This window comes from Doryrhamphus excisus, chromosome 5 (assembly GCF_030265055.1).
Source record: "Doryrhamphus excisus isolate RoL2022-K1 chromosome 5, RoL_Dexc_1.0, whole genome shotgun sequence".
NCBI classification, from domain to species: Eukaryota; Metazoa; Chordata; class Actinopteri; order Syngnathiformes; family Syngnathidae; genus Doryrhamphus; species Doryrhamphus excisus.
In genome coordinates this window covers 9890447-9896446 of record NC_080470.1, presented here as the reverse complement: position 1 = coordinate 9896446, position 6000 = coordinate 9890447, and positions in this window count along the sequence as shown.

The window sequence follows — 6000 nt, the reverse complement described above, 5'->3', positions numbered from 1 at the left end:
GGCCTACAACAATCGTTTTGAGAGCTGTAATCTAATTTGCTGACTTCATTTGCAGGCAAAATGGAAGAACATATAGAATAGAATAACACAAACGCATCTCCTGTGATTTAATAATACCTCGCTCTCAGTATGCAGCTGATACATGTCACAATTGTGCACATCAACAGGTTGGGCAGCATGCATGCATTAGTCCATTAAAATCTCTACACGAATGCACAATGCAGTCTGTATGCAACAGGAGGAAACCATATTTTGGACTTCCATTCATTCACGCACCTTCCTTCTTTGCATTACATTCTTTGATTACAGGCTAGAGAGCTGCAGAAATAGAATCGCAGCTCATTCTTCCGGAAAAAAAAACCAACACAAACAAACAAGCCCACAACAAACTACACGCACAGGCGGCGCACAGCTTTCAAAATTCCCTTTAATTTTTTCCCTTTCTTGTTGTTTGACACCGGTGGACCACCCAACAAGCACATTTGTCCTCATGCATGCGGTACAATTCTCCTCATTTGTCGTGACGTTGTCTGTGGTGACTTCACAGGCAAATGACTCCAAAAGAGCATTTGTACTTTTTGTTGGTAAAGTATATTATTATTATTATTATTATTATTATTATTATTATTATTATTATTATTATTATTATTATTATTATTATTATTATTATTATTATTATTATTATTATTGACAGAAGGGGAGTTAACTGAAATCGTTCTGCTGAAATCTTCTACCACCTTGTCAATACGCTTGGACTCAAAATCGATGCATCTTCATTTAACTTGAAGGACAAGAGGACATAACACTGACACCACAGGAATGTGTGTGTGTGTGTATGTGTGTGAGTGAGAGAGAGAGAGAGAGAGAGAGAGAGAGAGAGAGAGGAAAGGAATTGAGATGTTCAGTCTAAATTGGCCTCATATATCTTTTTTTTAACAAATTAATTGCTATTAGAGCGCATAACAGCATGACAGAGTATGTTTAGAATTCATACACTTACGGTATAAGGCATCCAAGACAACTACTGTACATCTAATGTATTCTGCCTTTATAAACATAATAATGCTCAATTTGGATTACTTACTTTAAAATATGCTCATTATCGAGGTTATAATTTGCAGAAATGCACCATGGAGCCATTTCGAATACAATATGGGGCAGAATCCTGCAGCTGTACCTAATAATGTGTCTGCAAAGTGTAGTTCGTCAATTTGTATTGTGCAGCTATACAATAGTATACATCTTAAATATAGAACATTTCTAAATACCACCCCACATAATACAGATAAGGCTCTCCACCAAAAATAAAATATTCCATCTGTTAAAAAGTGCATATAGGCTATAAGAAAACAAACAGGCCTATATGTTATACAAGTGGGCCCATGATGAGGAATGTTGGCCCGATCTGTCTCTTCTCTGCATAGCCGTGGAGGAGAGGCGACGGCCGGCATTAATAAATCACGGCACCTCTCCACCCTGCACCTCAACCCACCTAATTTTACTACTCCCAGAGAGAAGCCTCTGTGTTTTTGTACTAGACACAATGGAATCCCTCGCTTAATTAATTTAGAATGTGTAAATAAAGCCAGGACAGTGAACTCATACTCCCTCACCTCCCCATCATCTGCCAAAACATAATATTAACTTTGGAAGACTGCACGGACACACGAAGCGAACACCTGCACTTTGAAATAAAAAAGAAGACACGCAAAAAACGATTCTAGATTCAAGCAATAAAAAGAGGTGATCAATCCTGCATAAAGTGTATTTATTTATTCAGTACCAGACGATTTTCTTTTAAATATTAGGGGATTTGTGTTCATTTTAAATATTTCTTCTTTTTTTAACAATTCGTTATTATAGCACCGTTTATCATTTTTTGAGCAAGAGTGCATATAATCGCCTCATATTGATTTTCAATGCAGCAACTTAAACATACAAAAACATATCTAGAAACAATTCATACTATATTGTGACACGTTATATTTGCACCCTTCTATATAAGTATATATTCACATGCAAAGCATAATTAAACGTATTAAAGTCATAAAAACATTGAATTAATTTGCACATAATGTCAAATACCGATAATCAATTCGTTTGGTTCATGCAGTTTAAACTTGATTAACATTATCTGGCATCGACTCTACAGCAGGAATAAGGCAATAAACAATATATTATTATTGTTTACTATTGAATATTATTATTAGAGCACATCATGTGACCTATATGGGGATGCTGAACAGCTAATTCAATTTATATCATTAATTATATCCAGTATAATGAGTCACTTAAACCTTCACTTATTGGATTGATGAAATGAGTATCTTTGGCACCTCTGGACCATGGGTCCACATGGGTCCATATGGGTCCACATGGGTGCACATGGGTCCACACGGGTCAGTCAGTCGTGTGTGCAGTTTAACTGCAACCTTCCCTTTGACCTTTAATGCAAGGTCATTAGGCTCACGCTGTGATGGGATGAGTGGTTTCATTGTGTTGAAATGTACGTAAAGGGTTTAATTTTGCATAACAATATGTATCAGTTTAAATTAGGGTGTACTAAATTGTCTCTTTCAAAATCAGATAAGTATATTAATTTTGACACAAGCCTACTTATTTGCGATGTATATATTATAGCATATATATATATGTATATATATTAAGTATTATAAATTGACTTCAGTTAAACATTATTAAAGTTGATGGGACGAAACTTTGTGTTAAGATTAAAGTCCACTTTTTTCCAGCATGAAAAGAGGTAAACCTCGCGATAAAAAAAATGAAGTTTACAATATCCAGAGTGAAACGCGATCACGCTGAGGTCGCAGGGCCAAACTTTTTAAGACTAATGTTTATTTAGAGAAGTGAGCGCTGTCTATGGGACTCCCCCGTTCAAGCACTAATGTCTTTGCCAGACCTGACTGCATGATGGACCACCAGCATGAAGCCCTACAGCCTCGCCTTGCCTGTCTGGCCTGCAAGGAAACTGGATGAATATTAACGAATGGACAGAACAAAGCTCATCCTCCATTAAAAGCTGCCTTGAAAAAAAGCATCAATGCTATTTGCTTTGCATGTAGCAAATAAAGGGTTTTAATGGGCTTTTATAAAAATGTCGCTTGATCTCTGCTCCTTTCTGTAAATTACAACATCAAACAATTGAACTGTCATTATGCTGTATGTCATTCCAACAAAAAGCAGCTCAACAGTGTATTTGCTAAAAAAAAATATGCCTTTCTTGAAGGATAAAGCCTTAGAGGAAAGGCCACTGAGGCTTTTGTGTGAAAATTGAAATATTTGCACCAGTGCTCGGAGAGCAGCAGCAGCAGCAGCGTGTTTTCTTACAGTTTGTAAAATCGAATTAGATACGGTGGGGAATCTGACCTCTTGCAATGGCCCCGCATATTTTTCACCCCTTCAGGTTTTAGTGTTCCTTGGGTAACTTGTGTTTTCTCAGCTGGAACTGCCATTACACATTGTGTCCACTTCTATCTCAGCATCTCTCCCTATGCTCCCCCCCGACTCCTTTTTGCACCATGGCAGGGTCTCCCAACACCTAGTCTTTGCTTGTTCACCCTCCCGCTCGCCACCAACGTTGATCTGAGGCCCAGGCTGGAGCACCACAAGCATGCGCAATGTGCACACTCTTACACTCGTGCACACTACACCCCGAAAACGAACAACTCACGCCACCCTCCTTGACGTGACAGTGCTAATCACATAGGAGACTTTAATTACCTCCCCAAGGAGATCATGTTTTTCTCTTTGTTTCTATATGCAGCTGTCTGATGACAGAATTATGCAAAAGTTGTTTACCCCAACCTTGGTGAAGGGTTAGCATGATCTATTTCAGCGGAAAACAGCTTTTTGAAATATTGCAGTTAGAACTGGTACCCAAAATGGGTGCCTTACTGGATTGTGGAACTTTTACAATGAAAGGCCCTGGACTGATTGTACAATTACCACGTCAACCAGAAAATTTGACTTACAGTATCTCAGAAAAATGAGTAAACCCTACCTTCTAGAGGTAAAATGACCAAACTTGGATATACAGTCGGTGAACAGGTTTGGGGCTGCATGAGTGCGACCGGCCCTGGGGAATTGCAATTCATTTAAGGGAAACATGGTAAGAGCCAAAACACATTTTCAAGATGGCAAGTGTCTTGGTGAGGAAGCTGGAGTTGAAGGTGACCAAGTCTCCTCCAGACCTGAACCCAAATGAGCACCAGTGGGGCATCCTCAAGGAAGGATGGTGGAGGATCGCATGTGCAGCTCTGGTCAATTCCATGCAGTTGCTGTACATCACTGGTTGAGTTCACCACCACCACTAGCTAGTGTATGATATCAGTAGTGGTTTAAACGAACAGCTTGTACAAAACAAATTGTAAACACGCATATACTATAAAACACATAGCGTTAAACAATTTTCGGTCATTCTGCTATTATGATGACACACAAAAACAGACCCATTCATTAAAATAATGAATAAAATGGATAAATGAACATTTAAGCTTACTTTTACCATCACTGAAAATGTCATTGGTAAAATGGTAAATGGACTGCATAGCCTGCATAGACTGTATAGCGCTTTACAATATATGCCTCTCATTCACCCATTCACACGCTGATTCACACACATGGAGGTTGCCATGCAAGGCGCCAACCAGCTCATCAGGAGCAGTTATGGGTTCAGTGTCTTGCTCAAGGACACTTCGACATGGTTACTGGATGTCTGCTCCACCTCCTGAGCCATGCCGGCCCAAATTTGAAATACTAAAAAAAATATTTGAAATACATATGCTCCACTTTCATCATGTTATATGATTCAAAAACATTTTCTCCAATCACTGCTGACTGAACGTGCCCAGAGGCTGGCCATGGTTTTGGAAAGCCAAGGAAATGCAGCTGGGATGGGTGCAGATTCTGGGAGATCTAGAAAGCTATCTTTGAAGGTTGTCGTGTATAGCTGCTCTGTAGGAGTCCACAACTCAATACAAAGGGCCGAAAATGAGCTGTTCAGTTCATGACCAGTTCCTGTCTGGTGCGCATGAATTTACTTATCACAATCGGGTCTGGAACTAAACACTGGCCACTGTAAAAATATTTACAATATCCATTTCTATAGTATAGGATATAATAGAAGTATAGGGGTGAGCTGATTTGACCAATGGACTCCTTGTACTTGGTACAACTTCATGACCCAAAGTATTTATACTGTTTTATACAATACAGGACTATATAATTATTATTATTATTATTATTATAAAAATATAATACAGAGTATATAATTTCTCAGCAGGCAAGAGGTTCAGGAAGCCACAACAAGTTGCAATTCACTGGTGAGGTGACGAGTAGCAGGGCAGATTCAATCTAAAAAGGGTCAAAAATATGGAGTATATATTTCTTGTGGATTTATTGTTTTCCAGAAGACATCTTTTTACTATATAGACAAATGTTCCTCTTCGACAAGGGAGGTCCCACACATGCACATTCATCTTTTTATAACTCACCCTATCCCCTGTAACACAGATGCATAAAATCTGTATGCCATAATGTCATAAGATTTATACTCTCTCCTCATGTCAGCACATGTTTGACTTTCTCATCCTTTATGTGGCTTAGCGTGTTGTAGGAGGCTCCCTGGTAGACCCTTTTCTCAGGTTTAGTCCGAAAGAGGACCCTGAGTTCAAAGCTTGAGGCAAATAAAAGCACCAAAGATGATAAGACCACTCAAGATGAGAAATGTCACACGAAAAAAGGAAGGAAAAAAAGGACAGCAGAGGAGAGGAAACAACACTTCTAGGGGAGATGTAGCAGTGAAGTAGGCCAAGATTGCACCCCGGACAAAGGTAAAAGACGACTATCTGATCATGTGTGATTTGGATGGGGGGTGTGTAGTCATGTTGTTCATGGAGTCATTACACAGCGCGCAGCTGGATGATGGATTGGAAGCTGAGGAGGGGCGGTAGGGCGGTGAGCAGATGGGTGAGTAGAGAA